The sequence below is a fragment of the Hypanus sabinus genome, chromosome 7, assembly GCF_030144855.1.
Source record: "Hypanus sabinus isolate sHypSab1 chromosome 7, sHypSab1.hap1, whole genome shotgun sequence".
NCBI lineage: Eukaryota > Metazoa > Chordata > Chondrichthyes > Myliobatiformes > Dasyatidae > Hypanus > Hypanus sabinus.
Genome location: NC_082712.1, coordinates 115,776,156 through 115,799,293, shown reverse-complemented (window position 1 = coordinate 115,799,293; position 23,138 = coordinate 115,776,156). Strand labels below are relative to the sequence as shown.

General features: G+C 43.8%; 1 protein-coding gene across 1 annotated transcript in view; it reads right to left on the bottom strand.

The window, feature by feature from the left end:
* Positions 1-23,138, bottom strand: part of trim44 (tripartite motif containing 44) — a 95,629-nt gene that overhangs the window by 7,486 nt on the left and 65,005 nt on the right. The gene's annotated exons all lie outside the window — the stretch shown is intronic.

Genomic DNA, 23,138 nt, shown 5'->3' with positions numbered 1-23,138 from the left:
GCATTTGGCACGGACTAGAAGGGCCGAGATGGTTATTGTTATATGGTTAGGAATTTCCAGAATTACGTTGTAACAGTTAGTGCACTCTTGTTGCAGTCTAAAACAAAATCACTTAAAGACATTTAATATATAGAGCATCAAATTGAAGGTATGAAACATTCTTGATATGACATTTGGAATACTGTATTTACCCACCAAGCTGTAATGCTCATGATAAAAAACAGCTTCTTACTCCGAGATATTAAAATAATGGATTTGTGCTACCGCTCACTGTGAATTTACAATATTCAATTATTATGCAAATATGAAGTATTCATGCAGTTGCTTCATTTTGTAAGAAATTCTACATAACTGGAATTTTACTTTCGAACATAGCACAGTAGAGGCCCTTCGGCCCACAATGTTGTGCTCACCATTTAACCTACTCTAAGATCAGGAAAATGAAGGAAAACCCCCTGCTTTTCCTTCATCCATCTGCCTATCTGAGAGCCTCATAAATGTTCCTAATGTATCTGCTTCTACCGTCACCCCTGGTAGCAGGCCTTGTGCACCCACCACTATGTAAAAAAAAACCTCTGACATTGCCGCTATACTTTTCTCTAATCGTCTTGAGATTATGCCCCTTGTATTAGGCATTGCTGCCCTTGGAAAAGGCTGTCCACTCTAGCAAATTACCTCTCACCTTCCTTTGCTCCAATGAGAAAAGCCCTGGCTCGCTCAACCTTTCCTCATAAGACATGCTCTCTAATCCAGGCAGCATCCTGGTGATTCTCCTCTGCACCCTCTCAGAAGCTTTTACATCGTTCCTATAACTGAGCACAACACTCTAAGTGTGGTCTAGCCAGTTTTACAGAGATGCACCATTACCTTGCAGTTCATTAAGTCAATCCCCTGGGTAGTGATGGCCAACACATGGTTACTCCTTCCTAACCATCCTATTCATTTGCGTGGCAATGTGGACCCCTTTGAAATTTAATCGTTCCTGGCATTGCAACAGGTTTGAAAGAGTTTTTAGTGACTATAGTGGAACTATTAATCTGCCCTGTTTGGAACAGTGGACAGGTGCTACTGGAAGTTATTCCAATTAATATTCCAAATCACTTTCAATGCATGTTTTTTAAGGTTCTAGTAAGATAAATTAATAACTTTTGGTACTTAGACCAGGAGAGGTTAATCAGGGTTGTGGGGTTACTGAGCTGACTCAGCTCCCAGGGCCAGAGGGGCCTACTCTGTGCAGTACCGCTCAATAAAACAACACAAATCATTAATTTTCAGCTAACACAGAAAGCTTAAGTGCAGGAAATAGATCTCCGTGAGGCTCCAGTGCAGGAAACCATGGCCCCAATGAGTTTCAAAGGAATATGGGAAGCTCAAAGCAGCACAGGAACATGGAGTTTCAAGGTCTCAGTGTGTTATTGGGAACATGGCAATTAGTTTCTCAGTGTGTTATTAGGAATGCAGAAACTAGGGTCCCTGTACCCTGGAAGGAGAACCAGGGTCCTTCTATGTTAATAGAAGTACAGGAGCTAGATGCTTTGTATGCTTATTGAGAGCTGAGGAGTTAATATCTGGTGCCAAAGCATCGGGCTTTTCGAACAATCAGAGAGCAGATTATTGGAATTCTACTGTACTTTTGGAAGTGTTATCCAGAACAGAGTATCACAGAGACTTCAGCACCTTCACTTCCTCACCTCAAAATAGCTCAGGGAGAATTACTGGCTCTGTTCAGATAGTTAAAATGCACAACTTCAATTGAGGGATTAATTACACTGGTCTACCTACAATTGTGGCCACCTGTGTAACAGGATCACGACAGGGATGGGTGGACCAATGTTGGGATCAGGATCAGAATTGGAATAAGATCTATTATCACTGACTTTGTGATGTTTATGATGTGAAATTTGTTGTTTTGTGGCATCAGTACAGTGCAAAGACAAAAATGACTATAAATAAATAGTGCGAATAATAGGAACAGTGAGGTAATGTTTGTGCTTTCAAGCACTGCTCTCAAATATGATGGTTGATTTCACCTCCTAGGCCAAAAACTCCTACTGAGGCCCCAGTTACACTCAGTCAGTTAGCGTGACATCTTTGAAACTCTCTTCAAAGGATAGTGGAATAGGAGTCAGAATATTTTTAGAGCAGAGGGAGAGAGTTTCTGGAATCAGAACCAGAAGCAGGCTTATTATTTCTGTCAGACGGTGTGAAATCTGTTGTGTTGTGGCAGCAGTTCAGTGTAAGGCATAAAAACAACTGCAAGTTTACAGACACAAAGTGCAAAAGAGGAGTAATGCGGTAGCGTTCCTATGAGACATCCAGAGCTCTGGTGGTAGAGGGGAAGAAGCTGTTGCTAAAAGGCTGGGTGTGGTCCTCAGGCTCCTGTACTTCCTTTCCAACAGTAGTACTCAGCGGGCAACGAGGGAGAATTAAAATGACTAGTCAGTCAGCCGTGTCCTCGGTCAGTGAGCAGATGAGTGGGGCATCTGCATGCCCCATGTCACTGCTGTCAATTGGCACACACAGCTGTGTGTGTGTTATAGAGAGCACACCAAAGCAGTGTATATCTGAAGCATTACTCCTCTCCTTTATCAACACCAAGCCCCATGCCAGCAACGTTCTGACATCTGGCTAAGGCCGAGTCACACCCTGAGGCTCACTGGTGGGTAAATCCTTCCAAAGCTTTGAATCTTCAGATGTCTTTGATATTTACAGCATTTGAGAGATATTCAAAACTATTAAGAATTAATTGAACTATTAAACATAAATGATCATTTTTGTATTAATAATTAAATCAAAACCACTAGAAAATAATTAAAAACAATACATTTGTGGAGAATTAAATACATCCAAATTTTAAAAATTGCTAAAACCCCACACCCGAAGTCTGATCAGCCAGAGTAACAGCCACAGAATTAATATCAATACACATAGGAAACCGTCTCAGAGGCAGATAGTGGAGAATAGTGGTAAAGATAAGTTATATAGACTCGAAGAGTGTGGTGTTTACCAAGTATCGATGCTGGGGCCTCTGCTTTTTTTGACAATTTTACAAAGCAGGGTGTGATACGAAGCTTGGAATTGTGCCAGAAAAGGTGAACCCAGTATGAATATTGGCCTCAAGCACTTCACGGGATGCCTAATACCTCTCCATTCTAGTGACTCAAGGGGTGCTTCACAATGCCAGCCTGCACCCCCCCCACACACACAAAATGGCAGTTTGCCCCATTTTAGCATTGTCCAAAAGCTCCATCAATCCATCGCGACTCTCACAACCTTTAAGAAACAGCTGGCGTGCTGAGATACAGAGCCGAGCACTGTAGTGTGGGTGGGTACATGATGGACAGTGTGGTCTGTTTTCACACTGTGTGACCATGAAATTCCTGTACTTACCAACAGGTAGAGTCTCTGGTTATTTGGTTTCTCGCTCCTACCCTTCATAAATATTGTAGTGTTATTTGCAATTTTATCCAAAGGCACTTCCTTGAGTTCAGAGAATTTTGGTTGTTATGATTATGATGAAGACATTTGAAATTTCCTTCCCAATGCACTGGGGAGGAAACTGTCAGGTCAGAGACGGTGTAACAGGTAGTACAGGTATTACTTCCTCCAACAGAATCGCTTAATTACATTAAACTGACAAACATGATCCCTTTTGACAATTTCAGATTGCTTTGTGCTGCCAGCATTTAATCCAGTCCCTCTGTTGATACAAAGTACTCATTAAACAAGCGTGACATTTTCTTACTGTGCATAGTATTCAAACTGCATCTGGGCACAATTCCCTTTTTAACCATTTGCATTTTCTTTGATGTGGTTATAAAATATTAGGTTCTACTGTTCTTTTCTAACCTTCTCCGTATCCTTTCGTTGTTTCTAAACAGCTCTCTGGGACTTTCGATATTGATTCCTTATTTGAAGTCTCCAGTTGCTCAGCCATTCAAGTGGAGACTTGGGTTGGAAGCCTGTGTGCTGTTCCATTTGGTTTCAAGACAAATACATCAATCTTTATGAACGGATGCCGCTTACTGTAAGTTCCCTAGCCTTTGATATTTCTCTCAGTCTTCTGCATTCATGCATGAAGAACCCCAGAGTGTGCACTAACATCCATGGGGAGCCATATTACAGAGACAGAAGGTGCCGCAAAATGCTCAGCAGGTCAGGCTGCATCTGTGGAGGAGAAACAAGGTTTTAGGTGGAAGGCCCTTGGTCAAGTGCATTCTGATGAAGCACCTTCGAACTGAAAAGTCAACTTTGCTTCCTTTCTGGAACGTGCTCCAGGAGAGGATGGCGCCTCCAAACAACACAACCAAGGGCGACGTCCTCAAAATGGGCCAGGAAGCAACTCTGTTCACTTCCTTTTATTTCAGATGCGGTTCTGCTGCTGTTGGAGCCTGTCACCTACATTCTGGTGGAGTGTTTTTGGGCCGTTGGGGAACTTTGCTGTGTCCAAGAGGGTTTCACGAGGCTGCGAACAAGGCGTGCAGCGTGGAGATCAGGAAGTTAGCAGACCCATGATCGGTTCCACCTCGGAACACCAAACGTCATCGAGGTGCGTGCGGAGACGAGCAAGTGTTCAGCCCCGTGTGCTCGCCGTTGCTGGAGGATGGTGTCTCTCGCTCACTGCTCCTTGCATTTGAATGATCTCTCTCTCGCTGTCCCTCAGTGCTGCAGGAGGATGGTGTGGAGCAAGGTTTAACCAACATGGTTTGTGAATGATCAACTCTTATTCACATATGATGTGTTTCTCGCGTTTCTGGTCGATCCTATTTTGTTGCTAGTTTGGGCGGATTTGAATTGGGGTGGCCTGTTGATAACGAACAATAGACCGAACTGAATATGCCTTTTTATTCTGTGCTTTATATTCGTGTTTTGGCTCTTTTTTTCTTGCTTTTTCTGTGCGTAGGGGGTGGGGGGGGGGTGATGTCTTTTTCTTTGAATGGGTTCCATGGTTCTTCCTTGTGTCGTGGCTGTCTGTGATGAAGATGAATCGCAGGGTTGTATGAAGAAGAAGAAAACCCTTAACCCTGAGTGGAGTCACCCGGATGCTGCCGTGACGACATCTTTTCTCAGCAGGCCGAGGCCAATTCGCTGGCTCGATGCTCAACCCAGCACAAATGGAAAGCGCACAAGGGAGTCGGCTGGATTCGAACTCGGGAGGAGTCCGGTGCTGATGCCACTACTTCACCAGCCCGCTGTTGTATACTGCATACATACTTTGAAAATAAATGTACTATCAATCATTGATCCTTGAATCTTCCCAGATTCCCACTGTTGAGTATTTTTAGCATTTTCAGCCTTTAATCAGATTTCTAGGATCTGCTGTCATTTTTTGATCGCTGCATCTACTATCTCGGTAATGGTGCATACCCAAACAGCTGTAGTACTGCTGGCTCAGAGATACAGGGGACAAAATTCAACCCTGACCTCAGATGGCATCTGTATGGAATATACTCCTCCCCCTCTCGGCTGCCTGGGTTTCTACCGATCAGTCCGCTTTCACCCAGCGATGTACTGGGGGATTAATTCACCACTTAGTGTAGGTAAGTGGCAGCAGAGTCGATGAGTACGCGAGAAGGACGGCAATAAGGAATGGGGCTGATGGCATTGCTCCCTGAGAGCTGCCATGGACCAAGTGTAACAGGTAAATGATACTGACTCATCATTGCTAAAAGGTATTTTAACTGATTGCATTTTCCTGAGCAACTGCCAGACATGGTCTTTAACACGACCTACACCCCAGTCCTGTGGTCAGCAATGTGACTTGCCTGCAACTCTGTTCTTTCCCAAGAAGAAACCTTTGCCCTCTCTGTTCCTGCAGACTAACTGCTCATCTCCAACACTAACTTCTAACAGGCTGGGCTCTTCCTGAGATCACGCTTGAACCCCAGCAATTAGAGGCATGCTCGAATTGATTATTACTCCTGATCAGAGTATTTAAGCCAAGATTCCGTAAGGATCCAGTCATGGTTACTCCGTTGCATCACTCAAAGTGAGCTGGTGTTGAAACATAAATACACAGCAGTAGTGTCCTGTGGCGTCTGACAAGAATTGCCGATGACAGTACACTGTCCTGATCAGACGATGACAAATGACTAACCTGGCGATGCATGTATTGTTTCTGGGATTGCTTCCTCAGACATGTACATTTGTTAGTCGTCAGCGACGCCAATGAGGAGCATGATCCACCACACGATAGTGGCAACGGCTTCATCTCGGGATGGCCCATTTATTTCCAAACAGGCTGGCTGGTACCAGGCATCGTCCACTTACCAGCGGGTGGCCTGATTTTCACTTACAGCGCTGCCGCCTTCACGGGCCGCAAAACCAGCTCAGCTTTGCTATCGCTAAGCTGAAGATCCATTCGATTTGTCACCTGTCATGGATGGATATGAGATACGAATCCCTTTTAGTGACATCAATGATGCTGCCCAAAGGGCCTCATCAATAGCTTATGAGCGATGTGTTACACATTTTGTGATCTCTCACTTTCATTAGAAGTTTGCCAGGCAAATGGCTCTAAATGAAAACACTCACCCATTTAGAATATTTTTACTAGATGAGGCACAACCTTGTTGAGATCTTATCACAGGTTTCCCATTGCTGACCTAATGTACTGGGCCAGGATACTATTCGTCACTGGTGTGACGGCTCTCGTTAGATGGGCTCTCTGCTGGCCTTGACTGCTGGTTACATTGCAGAGCCAGGGCCTTTGGAGGCTAGTCTCTGTCACACCCCGCACTGAAGCCGAACCGTGACAACCTGGGCTAGATCCTCGCCAGGGAGAACGGCCACTGGTATCTGAAGTCATCCAGGGACTCAAGAGACCTGCAAGTACTGGAATCCAGAATAATCTGCTGGAGGAAGCTCGGCATGCTCAGAGATCATACGTCTCGCTGCATCAAGACGAGGACCTGTCCCACCAACTGAAGAGTCGGGAAGGAAGGGAAATTTAAACGCCACGGATCAGCGGGGTAAAACCCTGCCATGCGGTAACTTGGTAAAAGTACACGCCAGGGGTTTGGCTTCGGACCTTCCATTATTCAGGGGAATACAGTTCTTTATCATTCTTTCTGAGGTGCCACATACAAAAAAAATAAAACATGACAGACCATGAATCTTTTCCAATTTCAGCAGCAAAGCATTTCACGCTCTGCTGCAGACTACACTGTCACCAAGGCAACAGGCGTAATTTATACTAAGCAATTACCTTTCGAGTCTCCAGTATGGCTGCTGCAAATCAGCAGAAGGTATTAATCCCTGCCAGCTCTCTGAGAGTGGGTTAAAGGCTCTAAATTGGCATTGTAATGATATTTATATTTGCAGTAATTTAAAAAAATAAAGAAATTGGCATTATTTTCTTTCTCCTCTCCTGAGGGCTCGGAATCAAATTATAATGAAAGAGCTGGCTACACTCAACGCCTTCCGCCCCATTTGTATCTGCTCACAGACAGTCAAAGTCTACTTGCGGCTCTTCTCCTTGTTGCTGATGGAGCTCAGTTAACGGTGACAGAGGGAGGTAACCTTTTCAACGGCAGCTAACACTGGGAACTCCCAGAATAGTCAGTGCCAGGAGAGGAATCCAATTTAATCTTCCCCCACACTAACCCAGGGCACAGCTATTCCCAAATCCAACTCCACCCCAGCTGAACCATGTGATACCTCGGGGAAATACCTGGTCTGCGATGTAGAGATCTCGTCTCAGTCTGCTGGGACCTCAGTGACAAAGTGGGCAGCACTGCTCACACAGGCTCTGCAAGTTGGCTGAAGTGTGTTTGCTCCGACCAGTTACTGCTACACTGGCCCAACTGGTCTCGTGCGTGGTGCCTACAGTACTTGTGGCATCTCTGAAAGGAATCTGTGCTTAATCCAATTCAGTCAACTGAACGTGTTCTCAGTTTTTGAAGCAGTTTTCAACTTAAAACTCACCCAGCCAAGGCACAGATGAATCCTTGGAAGAAAGCGTTGGCTTTTGGTTCAGTTACAAAACTCGATGGTCCCTTGCCTGGGTCTGTGAATAGATACCTTGGTCTGGCCCAGGAACTGGCTGACAAAGAGATGACCCGACCAACCTATTCGCCATGCACCAGATATCCAAAGATCAGAAGATGGAGCTGAAGTAGAAGCCCAGTGAATGGATTTCTCAATCACTCATTTTGGATAGGAACTGTTCCCCGTCACTAGCTGTGAATGTGAACAGTTCCCCGTCACTGGCTGTGGATGGGAACAGTTCCCCGTCACTGGCTGTGGATGGAAACATTCCCCGTCACTGGCTGTGGATAGGAACTGTTCCCCGTCACTAGCTGTGAATGTGAACAGTTCCCCGTCACTGGCTGTGGATGTGAACAGTTCCCCGTCACTGGCTGTGGATGGGAACATTCCCCGTCACTGGCTGTGGATGGGAACATTCCCCGTCACTGGCTGTGGGTGGGAACGTTCCCCGTCACTGGCTGTGGATGGGAACATTCCCCGTCACTGGCTGTGAATGTGAACATTCCCCGTCACTGGCTGTGGATGTGAACAGTTCCCCGTCACTGGCTGTGGGTGGGAACGTTCCCCGTCACTGGCTGTGAATGTGAACAGTTCCCCGTCACTGGCTGTGGATGGGAACATTCCCCGTCACTGGCTGTGGATGGGAACATTCCCCGTCACTGGCTGTGGATGGGAACGTTCCCCGTCACTGGCTGTGGGTGGGAACGTTCCCCGTCACTGGCTGTGGACGGGAACGTTCCCCGTCACTGGCTGTGGACGGGAACATTCCCCGTCACTGGCTGTGGACGGGAACATTCCCCGTCACTGGCTGTGGATGGGAACATTCCCCGTCACTGGCTGTGGATGGGAACATTCCCCGTCACTGGCTGTGGGTGGGAACGTTCCCCGTCACTGGCTGTGGGTGGGAACGTTCCCCGTCACTGGCCGTGGGTGGGAACCGTTCCCTGTCACTGGCCATGGATGGGAACCATTCCCCGTCACTGGCTGTGGATGGGAACGTTCCCTGTCACTGGCTGTGGGTGGGAACGTTCCCCGTCACTGGCCGTGGATGGGAACCGTACCCCGTCACTGGCTGTGGATGGGAACATTCCCCGTCACTGGCTGTGGACGGGAACATTCCCCGTCACTGGCTGTGGGTGGGAACCGTTCCCCGTCACTGGCCGTGGATACAAAAGGAGAACAGGTAAGGGTGGAAATGGAATAAAGTCTCTTCAGTTGCTGAGAAGCTGAACAGGTATTTTGCCACAGTAATCACCCTCCTGTGACGTCTATTACAACGCTGCAGTGCCCAGCAGTCTACCGATACTCACCACCATCCTAAATCTATTACAATGAAATTTCTAGCAAACTTTTCAGTGGCTGAATATAAACTTGTAGCTTATCTTGTCAATTCTTTATCACTTCCATTTGTTTCATTTCCCTGCTTTTGAAATAGGTTTTGGTTCTTCACATCTTGCAGCTGACCTTTGCTGCTGCTACATTCAGAGTTCCTCGCGTGACTGGCCCCGTTTGAACCGAAGGTGCAGCAGCTTACCAGGACAAAGGTGGTATTCCAAGGGAGAAACTGAGACTGGCTCTGGAACGAGGTTGGAAAACATCTGAGAGTGTGTCCAGGAAATACTTCAACTGGCAATATTGCGTCTGCCTTTATTTGCTAACTCTGGGATATATGACCTAAAATTTCTTAACAGGACAGGATCTTGGACCTTGCATGCTCATGACTTGGGTTGTAAGTCCTTCTGGTTACTGAGGGAGAGCATCTCCTCACACAGTCTGTGAAGTAGGGTGGGCTCTGCTGTGGCCCCCTCTCTTCCAGGTGTTCCATGCACACCTCTTCAAAATGCATCTTGGAAGAACTAAACCCTGGAAACTGGCCATTTATCTCGTCCAGACCCTGTTGGTATTGCCACTGTCCACGAACAGGAAGCACGACTTTTTCCACATCTCTCCCGTACCTTTCCCCGCATCCAGTACAGAGCTCCATCACCTCACAGCTCTCTGAACAGCTTTGCCCCTAGGCCTCCTGCCCCTTTACAACCATGGCCCTCCTTTCTTGACCACAGTAGTGGCAGGACGTTGCTTCAGCCTGTCATAGAGAGAGGCAGCCCAGAGCCAGGCCATTCTGCCCACTTGAGCCTGTGGTGACCATCAAGCACTCATTTTCACACCAATCCTATCCTACCCGCTGTTTTCATCACATTACACTCAGCTTATTCTCCCTGTAAGAGATTCCCATTTTTTGTAATTCCTCGCACCGAACAACAACCTCGTGTCACACTTGGGTGTTTGGATCTACTGGGAGAGGGTCTGCCACCAGTTCTTACGTTACATTCGAGCCGAAGAGAGCTCCACGTGGCCAGCAGTGATCGAGGCCAGTCCTGAAGTGCTGCTGAACTGCTCCCAACCCCTCTCACCACACCGGTATCTGTTTCCCACACCAGCACCTCATGACCAGTCGATCTCGAGTTTCCAACCTGACTGACAAGGTTCTGCTGAGGCTCTTTGGGGCAGCCAAGTATCTCAGGTCACTTGGGGAATAGTACCTGCTTTCAGAACCCCAACCAGATGGTACTAAAGCAGCCCTTCTCCCAGCTGTGCAGAATTAACGCTCCACTCCAGATCTATCCGCAGAGCAGCAACAGTCTCCCTTAACGTAATAAAACATCACTTGTTGTTCTAGACGTAGCCTTTACAAACAATGTCATCTGGAATTAAAGAGTAATGAGAGGTGAAGTACATGTTAAGAAGGTGGCGTGAAGAAGCAGTGTAGTCTATAACATTAAATATGCTTTACTACTGCACCCAGATCACGAGCAAAGATGCATTGGCTGAATTCACAGTGGATGCAAATCACATACAATGACACACATTAACCCTTGTATTTCATCATGGCACTAACCACAGATTATCTGGGCTCAGGTCACCATTAGAACTGCTCATTAAAAATTCACGAGCCAATCACACATTGCTTGCATTTATATCTGGGAAAAGTATCCTTGTAATGGCTTCTGCGGGAGACACGGACTCCTGTGCTGTTAATTTTATATTAGCCCCGTCCGGTCCCTGAGCTTTCATACAGCCTCGTGCTCCGCCTCAGCTCCCTGCTCACCCAACCGTCGTGACTCCGGGGAGACGGAGCAGTTAGAAATAACCGGTCAGTACTGCAGGAAGACAGAAGGTATCCACTTGCAGGGGCCTTTCAGACACGGAAAGCCACAAACAGCTTTGCAGTGGATGAAGTGCCTTTGAAGTGTAGTCAGCTGTACAGTACAGCCACGGGGTGCACGCAATGTCACACAGCAACGTGAAAATTTGTTTTCAGAAGTGGCTGAGCCCGAAAGCAAGAAACCGCCCTCAGATGGAAATCATCCTTATTATTTATTTATTTACAGCTATAGTGCGGAACAGGCCTGACCGACCCAATGAGCTGTGGTGCCCAGCAACCCACATTTTAACTCTAGTCTAATGACAGGACGATTTACAATGACCAATTAACCTACTACCCAGTACGTCTTTGGAGGGAACTGGAACCTCCACACAGTCACAGATACAGAAGCTCCTCACAGGTGCTACCTGAATTGAACCGCAAGCTGCAAAGCCCCAGGATGTAACAACGTTACGCTAACCGCTACCATGGTGCCCAACTTTGTTGGACCCAAATCTTGGAACCCTCTCTCCAGTAAGGTAGCCCAGTGACACATCTAGTGGAAACTCTGCCAGCCTCAGGTTCAATGCCCAGTTTGGGTGCAGTCTGTGTGGTCTTCCCTCCCACATCCCAAAGACGTGGGTGGTGGGTTAGCAGGCCACGATAAATCACCTCTGAGCATGGGTGACCTCCAAGAGGACCGCAACCTCGCCATGGTTTGCCGGCTTGTGTGCCCGAATGACCCGGACAGCGATGTTGGCTGTTGTCAGGCTCTTGGTAGGGTCACCCTTGCCAGACAGGTCAAAGGGCAGAGGCCAGACTAAGAGTAGTCCGTTGACCCTCCAGTTTCGGGGATTCACCTCAGAGCTCACAACCCTGACTGGTCAAACAGAATTGTTACAGAAACAGCAATCGAGAATGCGAGTGCAAAGATATTCCCGATTCTCTGCCCGGGACTTGCACGACCGGCAGTAACAAAAACTGACAGGAAGATACTGACATGATGAATCAAGCCCTGAACCCTGCCCGAGATGGAGGACCTAAGCGTAATGGGTAATTAACAAAGTGTTGGTGAGTGATAAGGGAGTTGATAGGAGAATGTAGGGTTAGTGAACATGGGTAGGTTTGGATTCAGGTTCTGTACTGTACCTTTCTGTCACTCGACCACTCTAACAGCACTGTGGCAATTCCTTCACCAGGAATTCAGAAAGGCAGCTCCGCGGCACATTCTCAAGAGCAGTTGGGCTTGGACAATAAATCGTAGCTGTGTCATTAATGCTTAGACCTCAAAAGTGAGTAACGTTAAGCTATTGGATCTTTTATGTTTCACTGAGTGCAGGGATGACAGCTTAGTTTAATATTTCCCTGAAAGATGGTACCCTGGCAGAGCCGGAGTCCCCCAGAGCCTCAAGGGGGATACAGCAGATGGTGCTGGGTTAATAGGTTGGGAAAGGAATTTTGCTTCCATCTGCTAAGCTCTCATAAATGTTTTCATGAACAGCTTTCACACTGCTCTGAAAAACCGATGCAGCAATTTGCAAGTGTTCTCTGTCTGGTATGCCAGTAATTCTGGCAGCGGAGTGAAAACTGTGATTCCCCATTTGCTATTGTGCTTTTCTGCAGGTTTGAATCTCAGCTGGAATGTGTTATGCAAGGGTCACTGTGCACCAAGTAATTTGGATGTTAAACAGCATGTTACCAATGATTAGATAACTTCAAAAGGAAGTCGCTGTTTTAATAAGATGGTATCAATCTCCAAATAGGATTCTTGGTCAATGCACACTGTAAACATCGTGCTAATTTAGTGTGTCAATTAGATTATTGACTCCGTTTTATAGAATTAGGTTTTCTGTCTGCTGCCTTTGACTGGGTAAAATCCAGCCTTACATTCAGAAACAGAATCAGGTTTATTATCACTGACATATGTTGTGAAATTTGTTGTCTTGTGGCAACAGTACAGTGCCATACACAAAATACTACAAGCTACAAAAATAAATATATAAAATGTAAATCAGTGGTGCAAAAAGAGAGCAAAATAGTGAGGCAGCAATCACGGACTGTTCAGAAATCTGATGGTGGAGGGGAGGAAGCCGTTTCTAAAATGTTGAGTGTGTGTCATCAGGATCCCGTACCCTCTCCCTGATGGCAGCAATGAGGAGAGGGCATGTCCTGGGGATGGGGGTCCCTAATGAGGCATGGCCTTTTGAAGATTTCTATAATTTTGGGGAGCTGGCTTTGGTTTACGACCCTCTGTAGCCTTCTCTGATCCTGTGTACCTCCATACCGAGGTGATGCAACCAGCTCTCCACCATACATCTGCAGAAATTTGAGTGTGTCTCTGGTGACATACCAAATCTCCTCAAACTCCTAATGAAATGTACCATAGCCGCTGGCACGCCTTCTTTATAACTGCATCAATATAATGGACCCAGGATAGAAGCTGACACCCAGGAACCTGAAACTGCTCACCCTTTCCACTGCTAGTTCCTCAATGAGGACTGGTGTATGTTCCCTCAACTTCCCCTGCCTGAAGTCCACCACCAAGTCTTTGGTCTTACAGACGTTGCTGTATCACTCAACCAGCTGATCCTTTCCTGTAGCCCCCTCATCAGCATCTGAGATTCTGTCAATAAGAGTTGTATCAGCAGCAAATGTACAGATGGTATTTGAGCTGTGATTGATGCCGTTTTGAAGCAGATGGGAACCTTCCGCTGCAGCAGTGAGAGATTGAAGATGACCTTGAACACTCCCGCCTGTTGATCGTCACAGGTTTATCATCAGGGCCCTGATGCCTTGCAAGGGGTCATCTTCTTGAAAGATGTTCTAACGTCGGCCTCTGAGACAGAGATCACCGGATCGCCAGATGCTACCATCCGGGAAACAGTACCGCAGCATAAAAGCCAGGACCAACAGGCTCGAGGACAGCTTCTTCCACCAGGCCATCAGACTGATTGATTCATGCTGACACAACTGTATTTGTTTGTTATATTAACTGTCCTGGTGTACTTACTACTTATTATAAATTATTGTAATTGTACATCACACATTTAGACAGAGACGTAAGGTAAAGATTTTTACTCCTCATGTGTATGAAGGATGTTTAAGTAATAAAGTCATTTCAATCAATTCAATTCAATAAACGTTTCAGAATCAGAATCAGGTTTAATATCATCAGCTAATGTCATGAAATTTGTTGACTTCACAGAAGCAGTACAATTCAATACAGGTGTCCCCCGCTTTACGAATGTTCACTTTACGCCACTTCCTTTTTACAAAAGACCTACATTAGTAACCTGTTTTGCCATTACAAACAGGATCTTCACTTTTACAAAAAATGTTCCCATGTATATAAAGTTAAATTAAGTAAGTAGTACAAAAACAGAAATAGAAAGTAGTGAGGTGGTGTTCATGGGTTCAGTGTCCAGATGGCAGGGGGAAAGAAGCTGTTCCTGAATCATTGAGCGTGTGTCTTCAGGCTTCTGTACCTCCTCCTCGATGGTAGCAATGAGAAAAGGCCATGCCCTGGGTGATGGGGGTCCTTAATGGTGGAGTGCTTTTTTGAGGCACCACTCCTTAAACATGTCTTGGATACTATGGAGGCTGCTGCCCATGATGGAGCTGACTAATTTTGACACTCCCTGCAGTTTACTTTGGTCCTCTGCAGTAGCCTCCCCCATACCAGAGAGTGATCCAGCCAGTTAGAACGCTCTCCATGGTACATCCATACAAATCTGCAAGTGTTTTAGGTGACAGACCAAATCTCGTCAAACTCCTAATCAGAATGGTGTTAAATGCTAAGCTGTAAAGTTGCCTGGCCCGTGGTGCAGCGGAATCTACACCGAACTTCGAGGCAAGAGGTCCCAGGTTCAGATCCGGCCGTCTCCTTGCACATTTTCCATCCGTGCTGGGTTGAGCGCTGCTACCAACCTGGCCTTGTAAAAAACAAACACTGAAGAATCAGCAAGGTTGCCAGGCGATGCGCCGTCAATAAACAGCATAATGACATGGGTACTTGTATACTCCGGGTGATCCAAAGCCATGTGGAGATCACGTCTGCCATAGACCTACGGTGGCGATAGGCAAATTGCAGTGGGTCCACTGATATAGTCAGTAACTGATATAGAAACTTGGGCTCTACTTCTAATAAAAACAATCAACTTGTGGCATCAATGGACAACGTTCAATCTACAATATATTGGATTGTATATTAGAGGACAATATCACAGTAGAAAACTGCAGACAAAAGGACTCTTCCAACCACTGGGGTGCGTTTACTTTCGTCCCAACCTTCTCCAAAGCTCTTATTATGGACAGGCACGTCTCTCTCTCTCACACACACACACACGCACACGCACACGCACACACACACACACACAGAGCACCCCATAGCATTAGTCCAATGTCATTTTCAAAAATATATAAACTGAAACCAACAACCCAGGTGAACAAATTTACCTGCATATATTCTCCATTCCAGCTATTGATTAATTGATAAAATAATCTATTCCTAACTAGTAATATAACCTTAATTTCTCTACTCCAACATTACACGAAAAGGGTTTGAGAAGGTTTTTGGAATTCAACTTTGAAAGAAAATGTATTATCATTGTATGTATACAATATAAAACTTGAGATTCATGGCCTTGCAAGCAGTCACAGGAAAATGAAATAAAACAGAATCCATGAAAAAAACACACATAACAAAGACCAACAGACATCAACATGCAAATAATTAAAAAACAGTAAACAAATAATATCGAGAACGTGAGCAGAAAGGTTCAAAAGTACCTTTCTTAATTAGGAAATTATAGGCTGCGGATTGCAGCGATAGTAGTTCAAAAGACGTATATCCACTTGTTTTGCGAGCTTCCCGCAAATCGTCACTGTAAATTGCCAGTGCCATCTTGTCCTTATCCCACTGGTGTCACACAACAGAAATAAAGGCACTGCTGCAATCAAGCACCCTGCACTAATCCATTTTTTTTCACCCCAGATTCTATCAAATTCCCCCCGCCCCCCCCACCTCGGTTTCTCCAACTTGCCCACACACACTACAGGCAATTTACAATAACCAGGCAGCATGGATGTCTTTATGATGTGGGAGGAAAGACATAGGTTCACAGGGAGAGTGGGTAAGCTCACACAGACAGCACCTGAGTTCAGGATGACTGAAACTGTAAGGCAGTAACTCTACGAGCTGCACCACTTGCTGCCCATAACGTCCAACCTTAATTAATAATCTGGCAATGTGCACATTCAAATTGGCAGGTTTGACAGACACATCTCTCAACAAGGAGAGGATTAACTACACCGAGAGGACCGACCCGTTAATATGTACATTCCGATACACCCGATCAAACAGATGGAAGTATCATACATCACGGCAGGAGAGCAGGGATCAGTAAAGATGACAAGAAGCTTCACCATAGAAATCGCCTTTACACAGAGTGAGTCTGAGTGTTTCAAAGAGGGAAGTCTTGAAGAATGAAACTGGGGTTGACAAAGGCCCTGCCAAAATTGTTGTGAGGGAAGTAGCTGAGGGAGTGGTGGATGAAGGGTGGGGGCATGGAAACCTGGAATCAAGATGGTAGGTCAATGCAATGAAGGGATTTGATAACGAGAATGAAAATGTTGAATATTAGCACTGTTCAAGGAAGTATGATGGTCAAATGGGACATAGGATCTAGGAGCGTAATGTAGAAGTGGGTATCATCCATACACTTGACAATGATAGTACCTCCGGTCTTAATCACTTAGAAACTTCCTCCTACATTTTGCTAGGGTTGTGTATCCTCCCATTGTCTTGACCAACAGTAATTCCAACAAAAGCTATTTTCAGTCTATTTTAGTCCTGTTTCTGAAAGCTTGCTGTGCCTGAACTAACTTTAAAAGCAGTGTAAATGTCTCATTGAATGAAGAATTGACTTGATACATCCTGAGGTCAATCTCAACATATGTGGGCAAGAAAGGGGACGCATCTTGCCTCACTAAGGGATATGTGGTAGTTTAATTGATGAAGGATGGCAGGGTTGGAGCTACAACATATCTTAAATGCAAGATTTCTAATGCAAAAGAATACATGCTGCTGGAAGCAAAGGTGTAATCAACATTTTGGTTCAAGACCGTGCACTGGTTCTGAGAGCATACGGGGGAGGCAGTCAGTACACAGAGGTGAAGAGAGAGGAGGTGCAGGAGCTGGCAAGCGAAAAGGCAGATGCAGGTGAGGAGTGGTTGATGGGCAGCTGAGGAAGAGGGGACTGGGAAGAGAATGACTGTGTTGACTGGACATCTCTTCATCACTGTAGCATGTGAACCCCAGAAAGGGGGAAGGCAAAGACTTTCCTCTCTTCTCTTCCACCAATGATTAACTCTCTGTCCCCCTGCTGAGCACATTTTTCAACTCTTTGCTATTTCATATGGATCTCCCTACCCCACCTCATCCTAGGAGAATAACCAGTTTAAAACATATAACATTACAACACAGAACAGGCCCTTTGCCCCATGATGTTGTGCTGGTACTTTATCCTGCTCCAAAATCAACCTAATACTCCCCCCCCCCCCCCCACAGCCCTCCATTTTTCGTTCATCCATGTTCCTATCTGAAAGTCTTTTGACCAACCTCCCATGTATGACCTTGTCAGATGCCTTGTTGAAGTCCACTTAGGCAACGTCCACTCCTTGCTTTCATCAACTTTCCAGGTTAACATCCTCTGTGAGATTGGTTAGACACGACCTACCACACACGAAGTCATGTTGACTATCCCTAATCAACCTGTCTATCCAAATACTCATGTAGCCGGTCTCTTAGAAAACCTTCCAATACCTTTCCCACAACTGATGTCAGGCTCACTGGCCTATAGTTTCCTGGTTTATTCTTAGAGCCTTTCTTAAACAGAGGAACAAGATTAGTTATCCTCCAATCCTCCTACTCCCCACCTGTCGCTAAGGATGATCTACATATTTCTGCTTGGGCCTCTGCAATTTCTGCACTGCCTCCCACAGGGTCTGAGGGAACACCTTGTCCACCCTGATTTGCCTCAAGACAGCAACCACCTCCTCATCTGTAAGCTTTTCTTTCTTTCTTTTTAAATCATTTTATTAATTTTTAAGCAAACATAAATGAACCATGAATACAAAGTATTTGAGAGTACATAGTTGATAGTTTAAGTAGACATTCAAATATATAATAATCAATATATATAGCCTCCCAAACTCATAGTATTTATGAACAAAAGAAACAAAAAGAAAAAAAAACCCAAAAAAAGAGAAGGGAAAAAAAACACTAACCAACATGGGTCGTTGCATAATGTTAGATACATACAGTAGTGCCAATAACTCCAAACCTCCATCCAAATAATTAAGGATAATAAAAGTGAGGTTTAGGAAAAGACAATTTAACTCATATGAAAATGTTGAATAAATGGTCTCCAAGTTTCTTCAAATTTAACTGAAGGATCAAAAACAACACTTCTAATTTTTTCTAAGCTCAAACAAGAGATAGTTTGAGAAAACCACTGAAATATAGTTGGAGGATTAATTTCTTTCCAATTCAATAAAATAGATCTTCTAGCCATTAATGTAACAAATGGAATCATTCGTCGAGATGAAGAGGATAAACGACTATTATCCACCATTGGTAAACCAAAAATTGCAGTAATAGGATGCGGTTGGAAATTGAGATTCAGAACTCTTGAAATAATACTGAAAATATCTTTCCAGTAATTTTGTAAACAAGGGCAAGACCAAAACATATGTGTCAATGAAGCAACATCAGAATGACATCTGTCACAGGTTGGATTAACCTGAGAATAAAATCGAGCAAGTTTATCCTTAGACATATGAGCTCTATGTGCAACCTTAAATTGTATTAGGGCATGTTCAGCACAAATAGAGGACGAATTGACTAATAGTAAAATTTTCTCCCACTGCTCAGTGAATATAAGACAATGAAGCTCTTCTTCCCATTCCTTCTTAATCTTTTCTGATACTTCTGGCTGTATTTTCATGATCATATTATAAATGACAGCTACCAAACCCTTTTGACAAGGATTCAGAGCTAAAATTCTTTCCGTAATGTCCAATGGACATAGTTTCAGAAAAGACTAACTCATTATACAAAAAATTCCTAACTTGCAAATATCTAAAAAAAATGGGTTTTAGGTAAATTATATTTATTAGATAGCTGTTCAAAGGACATAACGCTATCATCCAGAAACAGATCACGAAAACATGTTATACCTTTTGTTTTCCATAAAAGAAAAGCTTGATCCATAGATGAAGGCCGAAAAAAATAATTAGATATTATAGGGCATGATAAAATAAACTTATTCAAACCAAAAAATTTACGAAATTGAAACCAAATTCGCAATGTATATTTGACTATAGGATTAGTTATTTGCTTATTCAATTCAGATCAAGAAAAAGGAAATGAAAATCCTAAAATTGAAAACAATGAAAAGTCTTGTACAGATTTACATTCTAAATTTACCCATCGTGGGCAAGCTGCTGTAGTGGAATCTTGTGTCCAAAATATTAAATATTGTATATTAACTGCCCAATAGTAAAATCTCAAGTTTGGCAAAGCCAAACCGCCCTCCTTCTTAGGCTTTTGTAAATATTTTTTGCCTAGTCTAGGATTTTTATTCTGCCACAGATAAGAAGATATTTTAGAGTCAATAATATCAAAAAAAGTTTTAGGAATAAAAATTGGTAATGCTTGAAATAAATATAAGAATTTGGGTAATACCATCATCTTAATAGCATTAATTCGACCAACCAATGACAAAGATAGTGGAGACCACCTGGTAGCAAGTTGCTTAATTTGGTCAATTGAGCGTAAAAAATTTGCTTTAAATAAATCTATATGTTTTTTAGTAATTTTAATACCTAAATAAATAAAATAATCTGTAACAACTTTAAATGGTAAATGTTTATAAATTGGAACTTGCATATTTAATGGAAATAATTCGCTCTTATTAAAATTCAATTTATAACCAGAAAAGTTATTAAACTGAGCAAGAAAGGACGAATTAGCAGGAATAGATCTCTCAGGGTCAGATATGTATAGTAACAAATCATCAGCATATAATGATAACTTATACGTCCCCTCCCCATGAGTAATACCCAAAATATTAGGTGATTCACGAATGGCTATAGCCAAAGGTTCCAAAGCAATGTCAAATAGTAAAGGATTTAAAGGACAAGCTTGCCTTGTACCATGGAATAACTGAAAAAAAGGAGTTCTTTGATTATTGGTAAAAACCGAAGCCAAGGGTTTATAGTATATTAATTTAACCCATGATATAAATTTTGAACTAAAATTAAAATGCTGCAACGTATTAAATAAATATGGCCATTCAACTCTATCAAATGCTTTTTCAGCATCTAAAGAAATGACACATTCTGGTATTTTGGGTAAAGGAGTATAAATAATATTAATTAATTTCCTAATGTTAAAAGATGAATAGTGATTTTTAATAAAAACAGTCTGATCTTCAGAAATGATTCGAGGTAATATATTTTCTAATCTAGTAGCCAAAATTTTACTAAAAATCTTAAAATCCGTATTCAGCAAGGATATAGGCCGATAGGATGCACATTCAATAGGGTCTTTATCTTTTTTAAGAATTAAAGAAATAGAAGCTTCATAAAAAGATTGTGGCAATTTGCCTATAATTAACGCATCTTTAAAAATTTTACAAAGCCAAGGAGAAAATATAGAGGAAAAAGATTTAAAAAATTCTGCAGAATAACCATCTGGACCAGAAGCTTTACCAGAATTCATTGAAAAAATAGCCTTTTTTATTTCAGTTTCCATAATATCTGTAAGCTGCGTAGGGTCCATGATCTTACAGCTGCTTTTCTCACTCTGCAGATTGTGTCTGCCTCCCAAGTAAATACAGATGCAAGAAATTCATTTAAGATTTCCCCATCTCTTAGGCTCCATGGACAGATTACCACCCTGATCCTCCAGGGGGCCTATTTTGTCCCTTGCAATCCCCTTGTTCTCAATATTCATCTTGTAAGTAGAAACCCTTAGGATTCTCCTTCACCTGTCTACCAGAGCAACCTCATGCCTTCTTTTAACCTTCCTGATTTCTTTTGTGTTCTCTTTTATTTCTTATAAAGAATATCATTTGTTCTGACCTGCCGATTCCTGCTTTGCACCTCCTCCCTTTTCCTAACCAGGGCCTCAATTTCTCTTGATTACCAAGATTCACTAAACCTGTTATCCTTACTTTTAACTCTGACAGGAACATAAGAGCTTTGTACTCACAAAATAACACTTTTGAAGGCTTCCCACTTCCAAGTAACCTCTGCCAGAAAACAGCCTGTCCCAATTCACACTTATCAGGTCCTCTCTGATACTATTAAAATTGGCCTTTCTCCAATTTAGAATCTCAATTTGAGGACCAGGCCTTTTTCATAATTACTTTGAAACTAATGGCATGATAATCACTAAATGCAAAGTGTTCCCCTACGCAAACTTACATCACCCGCTCTGTCTCATTCCCTAATCGGAGATCAAGTATTGCACACTCTCTCGTTGGGATTGCAATGTACTGATTAAGGAAACTTTCCTGAGTAGATTTGACAAACTCGATCCCATCTAGTCCTTTTACAGTATGGGAGGCCCAGTTAATACATGGAAAGTTAAAATAACCTATTATCACAATCTGTGTTTCCTGCAACAGCCTGTGGTCTCTCTACAAATGCGTTCCTCCAAATCCTTCCGGCTGCTCACCCTCCCGCTTAAGAATGCTGAGGGCTCAGTCTGAGATGTCCCATGTCTTGCCACCCAAAAGGCAACATACCATCCGGGAATCTCCTTTCTGTTCCCTGACTAACAAATCCCCTATCGCCATAACTCTCATCTTCTCCCCCACCCTTCCGTTCTGAGCCGCAGATCCAGACTCAGTGCCGGAGACATGACCACTGTGAATTTCTTCTGCTAGGTCATTGCTACAACCCCCCACCCCCCGAGGAAAGTATATGGGCATCAGCCTCCACAGTATCCAAGATATCTTCAAGGAGCGATGCCTCAAAAAGACGGCGTCCATCATTAAGGACCCCATCACCCAGGTTATGCCTGGCTCTCATTGCTATCAGGAAGGAGGTACAGGAACCTGAAGGCACACACTCAGCGATTCAGGAACAGCTTCTTCCCCTCTGCTATCTGATTCCTGAATGGACATTGAACCCGTGAACACTACCTCACTACTTCTTTTATTTCTGATAAAAAATGTGAATTACAGTGAATATATATATATTCACTGAAATTCATGTTTTTTCTCCATCATTGTACTGCTGCCGTAAAGCTAACAAATTTCACAACAAATGCCAGTGATATTAATCCTGGCCTGATATGGATAAAGCTGCATTGTTAAGAAAAATACAGAGCGAGCAAGCAACATTGTCACACACACTTGGCTCTTTGCCAGGTTAGTGCATGGTCCTGGGGCAAAGCCAGATGACCTCATCTGTAGGTGAGCAGTGGTCAGTCAGAGGGGGTGTCCCAGACAAGAACAGCAGAATACTGATTAACATATTGGGAGCTGCCTCCCTCTGTACAGCTCTTCCTACTATCATAGCCTGTCCCGTACACTTGCTACATTTATCTCAGACACTTTCTGCTGTTTCCAAGATAGTCTCTCTGTTCCACCCCCCTGCCAACCACTTTGCAACTATTTGCAAACAATGAAATCAGAATCAGCTGTGCAAGACATAACTGCCACCACTTCTAATTCTGCCTGTGCGTACTGAATTAGAATCACATTTGTGCTCAGGTAGAATTGCAGCTGGCCTCCAACGTCAGAGACTCAGGATCAATCCTGACCTTCAGCGCTGTCTGGGTGTCCTTTCCCAGGGATGCTCCAGTTTCCACTGCACCCCAACGACGTGCTGGGTGTTGGGTTAATTGACCATTGTAAATCGTACCCAGTGCAGGGAACTAAAAAAAAGTTAAATTAATATAGGGTTATTGTAAATGTTTTTTATTCTTAAA